The following is a 7841-nucleotide window of genomic DNA, read 5'->3' on the forward strand; positions in this document are numbered from 1 at the left end:
AGGACCAGAATAACGAATCGGAACAAAGCGCAACAGCAGGAAAGGCAACGCATGCTACCAGTTCTACGTGACGAAGCCTTTGATAGGGTGTGCAGAGTACTGAACAAGGTTCACCAGGCAAGATGAAATGATTGGGACTTACGCGTGCCAGTGGTTTGATGGGCCTACTAGACCATGTGTAAAACCTTGAATGTGGAGACAATTCCAAAGGAGCGGAACAGAATGGAGATGGTACTTACTAAAGAAAATACAAAAATGAATCGACATGTACTGGGCTCTGTCGTAGTGACAGTGCGTGATGACCAGAAGGAATAAATCACACATCTACACAAGGTAGAACATATAAGGATTCACGAAGCCATTCAGCGAGGGAACCTTAGACTTCGTGCACTCGAAAAGGACTGGGTACAATTAAGGAAGAAAAGCATTTTATTGGACACTGAGATCAAGAGGCTAGAAAACAAGATCACGCAGGCATGTCTAGCCGATAAACCAAGGATGACAAGGCAAGATAAAGGTGATCATACCACTGCGTTATAAGAATGTCGCTGTGGATTTATGACTCTATTTCCATGGCTACAAATGCACCTCACCAAACGTAGTAACTAGGGGAGCACACTACATACAGTAGAACGCACAGCACCGACAGTTGTACAGACAATTGAGGAGTTTTCATGGGCTATGCTGGAAGGTGAGTTGAAGTCTCGCACAGGTGGTGTGACCACCTGACTAGCCATAGGGAGCATAGTCTCGGCGCTCTAGACAGTTGAGAGAGAGTGCGGGACTCTTAAAGAGTCTGTTTGGGGGCTATGCGATGAGGGGGGTATGCGCAGAAACAACATGACACAAGGGTCGCACCCATGCATGGGGGTTGCGCTGCCATGCACGTAGACTAGGAAGTAACCTTTGGCATCACTGTTCATGACGAGATGTCTAATTTAAGGCAAAAGGGAGCCGACGACGGGAAATTAAGACACGAATTAAGAGCTAGATTTGGGATGATTTTCCGCCAAGAATGCATTAATGACTCAGAAGTGGAGGGAACAGTCGAATTCAAATTCAAAAGACGCTATAAAACTCCAAGGGCTAGCCATGAGACAACACTTTTTCATTTGAGATTTGAGCTACTTCAAAGAGCACAGAGTGTTGAGCGCCAAGCCATATTTGAGCCCCCAAGTTCGCGAACAACCACAGACAGTTTGAACAAGATGACAACTACCAGGAGAGATGTGTGTTTTGCAGAGTGTACCGCTAAGGAAGCTGTGTAGAACCCTACGGTGTAGGTTGGGGATGTGCCAGAAATTCTGAAATCACCTTGGATGCCGAAGCCCAAGAAGGATAAATGGGCAGTGGGACCAGTCTGCATGTCCCCGCAAAATCTGCAGTTTCGTAAACTTTCCATGAGGGAAAAAGCAAGGTTGTCACCATTGAGACAGACGATGAGGAGGAGGACCTACAGGCTCTCATAGATGAGATAGAGGTAGATGAAGAAATGGAAGAAGACATCCAGCTGGTGTGCGTTGCAGCAAAATTGCCTGAGTACGTTCCTCTGCGGAAAGGAAAAGCTAAGGTACCCAAGGATTTGGATGCCGCTAAGAGTGCACTCCAAACCCCGCCCCTCCCAGATGGAATTTTGTTTGAGGGCTTGGACCTGGGTCGCATATCCAGAATGAAATTTGAAGACTGGGACCTCATGGACAATGAGAAGTTCCCACATTTAGAGACTGAGAACCTCATGAAACAGAGCAAGGAGGGGTCAATTACAATGCTAGAGCTGCAAAAATGGCTGCACGGTGTGGAGAAGGCTGGACTACTCCACCTACTATGGATTTTTCACTTTCACCGCGCACCTATCACAATCTTCGTCATTAGGCAGCTGCTTTGCCTAGTGCACGATGGATACTTATGGCTGGAGGAGCCTATTCCCATCACGACGTATCTTATCCATAGGATTTCCCGGCTTCCCTGTAAGGGAAAGGACCCTGCGGAGATAGCCGATAAAAGCGGAGACTTGGCGCTCACAGAGGCCATGGAGAAGAAGTACAAACTGGAAAAGAAGAAGAGGGGCTATGCAATTAGCAGCATCAAAGATAAAGGGGTGCGCGTAGCCACCCAACTCCTGGCCAAGAAGGTGATGATAAAATGTTGCGGAGACAAGGTACTAACGCCGGTAGTTGCATTGGCATAACAATGCGCGAAGGGAGTCCAATTCAACTGGGTCGAGTTCCTCTGCAAATAAGTCCTAACTAACTACAAGGAAGCTGAAGAGCAGGGCAAGACCTTCCATTATGCGTGGTTTCTCTTGTCTATTTTATCGGTTACAGTGGAACTACCTGAGGATAGTAAGTTCCCTAATATTGAACAGGACTTGCCAGAGGCTGCAAAATATGCAACGCTCTAGGCTATGAAGGACACCACACAGATCCACGAAACTAAGATCTTCTAGGTGCTCATGGAGGCGAGCATCTAAATGTGGATTAATAGGAGGCTGCCTATCCCCCACAATGTACAACAGTCTGCAGAGCTTTGCAGACTTCAAGGTGGATATGCACAATGCGTATATCAAGGCATGTAAGGATCTGGGGCAGAGCTGGACCAAGCTTCCTTCATTGAAATTGATGATGTCATCTTCTCTGTGCTCGAATCATGGCCTCCTAAGTGGTGCACCCCGAATCTGGTAGAGCAGGATAGAACAACGGCACAAAAGCAGAAGGATGCCACCAAGCTGCTAGCCCAACAAAAGTGAAATGAACAGTTGGCCTCGGAGGTAAGGGCTGCCCACGAGGCAGCAAAGGTAGCTGCAGAGCAGGAAAAGGCTGCCGAAAAAGCAGAAGCAGCACAAGCAATAGGGGCCACCATGACGCAGGAGGAAGGGGGCCCAAACTTATCCACATGACAAGGAGCAGAGGACACATCAGGAGGCGTGGACCTAAGCACAACAGCTACATAGTTGAAACAACCATGCATTACAGAAAGATTAGGCCCACGAAAGAAGGCCAAGGCTTCCAAACTAGACATCAAACCAATTACATTGACAGAGGGTGACCTCTATGAAATCGGCGACACAGTTCGCGAGGTCACCAGGGAAGCGCTTCAAGAAGCTATGAAGGAGCAACAGAATGTGTTAGGGGCCCTAAGGGCGCAGCTGCAGGAACTTCAGGTGCGACCCCCATAGGAAGGAACAATAGTGCCGCAGGTACATCAGCAACAGAGCAGTTGTTGCATGCAAAAATGACCAACAACATAGTGTTGCCGGAAGGAGCGCTAATAGCAGAGAGCGAGGAGGATAGAGCCGCGGTCGGCTGGATGAAGGGACTTGGCCTAAATTTGGCTGCCCTTCTGAGGGACACATTGTACTAGTTGCAGGACGGCATAACAACAGAGCTACACGCCCGAGAAGGTCGCGCGATCTAGGTATTGAGTGAGCAGAAGATCAACATTGAATAGATCAGCTTGCACCATGACAAGCTAGTGTCACATAATCAGCAGATCGTGTAAACAATGGATGAAGCATGCCGGCGTGTTCCAGAATTATCCATCGTTGCAAACCTACCAATCGAGACGCAGATCCACTATTTGGCAAGTGGAGTCTGAAGCACATGTGAGGAAACAATACAAGTGTAGCTAGAGCTGAACCTCTAAATTGCTGAGCTGTAGATGAAGGCGCAACCTTCCACTCTTCCGTAAGTTAAAGAACAACACGTTAGCGTGATTCAGACAAGATTGGTAGAAATTGGAAGGGCAGTGCAACATTGCATCGGTATGTTGGACCAAGCATTCGATGTACTCACATCCTTGCAGGAGGACCCCAACATACAGAGCCTGGAAACAGAGGTGCACGAACTGCAGCTGCAGTATGACAATGTTAGGGGAACGGTGCAGATAGTCATCCTCACCCAACAGCTGGCTAAGATGCAGAAGGCAAGGGTATTGAAGGAGCAGGTGGATGTTGCAAGAAAGAACGAGGCTCTTCTCAAAGCACGTGTCTAGCCTTGGATTGATGAGGCCTTCACCATTACGGCCAAGATTGAGGGAAAGCTTGCGCAGATGCAGGGAGTATATGCACTAAGATAGATAGTAGAGCTTCACAAAGAAGCAAAAAAAGAGCGCATGCATCAAGTCCAACAAACAACATAATAGTGCGCTGTGGACCTTCGGGCAGTACAGGAATAGTTGGAGGGGCTCTGTGCCAAGATCGTCACACTAGCAGAGTGACTCAGGACAAGTCATGATGATTGTGTTGGGGGCCTGTTGGGCATGGAATCCCCCCACAACAGGTTTTGGGGCTCAAAGCCCATGTTTTGGTCAAAGGTTTTGTAAGACTCCGGGAATTGTGGGTGTGGAGTGCGAAGTAGAGGTTAAGTCATAGGGCTGTCCGCCCTAAAGTAATGTAATGTAATGTAAAGTCATGTTGGCCTACCCATGGTCCAAGGACCATTGGATTGTATAAATAGAGTGAGGCTCTAAGTTGAAAAGATAGTAGAGGAAGATAGAGTGAGTAGCGAAGGAATCGTTCGAGCTTAGAGTAGGATTCTAAGTGTATTGGGTTGAAGTAGTAGGAAAAGGCTCTGCAACTGAGTGCGTAGAGGCCTAGTAGAGTCCGTAGTTGAGTGCACAGACCCTTGCAGCTGAGTGCGCAGGGCGGTGGTGAGTATGTAATTGAGATTGAAGATTAATAAAGAGAAGTTGATTCTTATTTCTGTGTATTTGTTGTGCATTATCTTCTTTATGTTTATATTAGTTTATGTATCACATGCACTGATATGATTGTTGAATATGTTGTAATAACCATAAATCTTACACACACAAGTTAAGTAATCAGTTAATTAGCAAGGAACTTGGGTATTATACGGGTTGCGTCCCGAGTAGGGCTGCACAGAAATAGCAACACGGGTTGCGAAGGAATAGCAAGTGTGCGTAGTGACAGGTCAGACCACGAACCTCCAGAAGCCCATCAGACATCTCTAGGGTGCGGAAACCTAGTTCTAGCACCCTCCCATACTACTTTGGGTGAGACCTTAGTTCGCGCTGCATGGACTATTGCCGAAAGGGCCAGTAGTACGGGGATTTGGTTGGCTAAATCACCTCTGAACCTCAATCAGGCCCATACAAGCCAACAACTTAACTCCTAAAATATACCTCTATCACTTATAATTCTTATTCATGTGTAGGATATATTATGTGTGTGGAATATAACATTCAATCTTAACACAAGTATAATGCTAAACTACAATTTTATGTCCACCATATAGTCCATAATCATAACATCATCACATATGTAACATGCTACAATATTTTTTTACATAAATACAGTATATAACTTCTTCAAAGTGGAACACCAAATTTATAGAATATGACCCTCAATCCTCTCTTCAGATTATATACAAAATTATCTTCAAATTGTGATGAAAAGAAATCTTGGGGTAAGCCCAAAATCTCCTTTCCTGTATAAATTTCGAACCTGGGCCTGTGGGTTATGGCCCACTAAATCCCATCGGAAGCGGTTTAACCTTTTAATAATCCCTTCTATTTATTAACGTGGATCTACATTAAAACCAAGCCCTCTATATATAAAGATTTGATACCTTTTCTTCCACATCACCAGCAAATGAAGCTCCATCACAATACATAATTTTCACCCTTTTCCAATTATATAAGTCTGGATTTTCCGAAGGCTTGTCGTTCAGAAGGCCTACAAATTCAAGCAAATTTTCCATGTGAGCAGATGAACATGATGTGTTATCATTTTCAGAGTGCAAGACTTTGTGTCATTACACCATCCTCCACCCTCAAAGTCAACAAGCCAGTTGTTTGCTCCTGAACCAGATCCTCTGTCAAAACGGTATGCCGGCAAACTTTCATCCAGACAAACAGCTCTTGTACTTGCTGCTCTCTCCACAAGCGTCAGACCCACTCTCAGGACATCATCATTAGTTCTAGCACACGTAGACCCCACTCGGGCTGCATCCAGTATTGTTGTATAAAGGTAGACGATATCAATCACAATATATGCAAAATTATACAATAATTCTACGTCGTGAGATATTTTCCTCGAAGCCATTATGGTATAATACCATTGCACATGCTACAAAGAAAAAATCAGCAAAGGATTTCAATCTTAATTTTAAACTGCAAAAACCCATAACACGACATACAGAAAATTGATAATATATGTATTTCTGATTATATACAATACAACTAAGGCATTGCAGCCTTAATCGCTCAATCCACACCGATTACATTGTATTCTCTCTCGAGCCCCCCCTATCTCACACATACAAATGTGCTTATAAAGTATTTACAAAGGCGTGAATCTGTTACGATCCACAAAAATCTCTCCAGAAATCACTCAACAAACTCCATTAATAATATGAATTTTAACGAAAATATGGTTTTTGTGCCCACGTCAACTTCGCTCCTTGGAGGGGTTAGATGCTCCTGCATCAGACTCCCGAGGTAAAAAAAAAAATATTGATGACCTCCTGGTCATATACTTCTCTTGGTCCTCAGCAATTCTATCCATTGTATCTCTTCAGTGGAACTGCCTTCATGATCTTCTGTGAGCTGCAACCAACCTCTGTAGTAACAGTCTCCTTCTGTTACACGATACCTCACCAAGCCCTCCGCACTCGGTCTTTTGGCATCCTTCTGGTTCTCTTCTATGGAACCAATTGAGCACACCTTGCTCTAGGTTGCTGCAAATATTATCACCTTCTGCTGCCGCTCTCTGCACGACAGGAAGACCATAAACTCTCCAGTCTTCAACAACTGTACCTCTGCTCCTTCTATTTGCACTCTTCTCCCTTCTCGCAGGAAATCCTTTCCCCGCTCTGATACCACTTGATGAAAAGAAATCTTGGGGTAAGCCCAAAATCTCCTTTCCTGTATAAATTTCGAACCTGGGCCTGTGGGTTATGGCCCACTAAATCCCATCGGAAGCGTTTTAACCTTTTAATAATCCCTTCTATTTATTAACGTGGATCTACATTAAAACCAAGCCCTCTATATATAAAGATTTGATACCTTTTCTTCCACATCACCAGCGAATGAAGCTCCATCACAATACATAATTTTCACCCTATTCCAATTATATAAGTCTGGATTTTCCGAAGGCTTGTCGTTCAGAAGGCCTACAAATTCAAGCAACTTTTCCATGTGAGCAGATGAACCATGATGTGTTATCGTTTTCAGAGTGCAAGACTTTGTGTCATTACACCATCCTCCACCCTCAAAGTCAACAAGCCAGTTGTTTGCTCCTGAACTAGATCCTCTGTCAAAACGGTATGTCGGCAAACTTCCATCCAGACAAACAGCTCCTGTACTCGCTGCTCTCTCCACAAGCGTCAGACCCACTCTCAGGACATCATCATTAGTTCTAGCACACGTAGACCCCACTCGAGCTGCATCCAGTACTGTTGTATAAAGGCAGACGATATCAATCACAATATATGCAAAATTATACAATAATTCTATGCCGTGAGATATTTTCCTCGAAGCCATTATGGTATAATACCATTGCACATGCTACAAAGAACAAATCAGCAAAGGATTTCAATCTTAATTTTAAACTGCAAAAACCCATAACACGACATACAGAAAATTGATAATATATGTATTTCTGATTATATACAATACAACTAAGGCATTGCAACCTTAATCACTCAATCCACACCGATTACATTGTATTCTCTCTCGAGCCCCCCCTATCTCACACATACAAACGTGCTTATAAAGTATTTACAAAGGCGTGAATCTGTTACGATCCACAAAAATCTCTCCAGAAATCACTCAACAAACTCCATTAATAATATGAATTTTAACGAAAATATGGTTTTTGTGCC

General features: G+C 44.4%; 1 pseudogene; it reads right to left on the reverse strand.

Annotated features, from left to right (window-relative positions):
• Window positions 1–7002: 7002 nt before the first annotated feature.
• Window positions 7003–7500, reverse strand: LOC149158835 (pectin acetylesterase 3 pseudogene; annotated as a pseudogene).
• Between the last annotated feature and the right edge of the window lie 341 nt (window positions 7501–7841).

This window comes from Pinus tabuliformis, chromosome 5_2, assembly GCF_031772625.1.
Source record: "Pinus tabuliformis cultivar Carrire ecotype Pingquan chromosome 5_2, CPIR1, whole genome shotgun sequence".
Lineage (NCBI taxonomy): Eukaryota > Viridiplantae > Streptophyta > Pinopsida > Pinales > Pinaceae > Pinus > Pinus tabuliformis.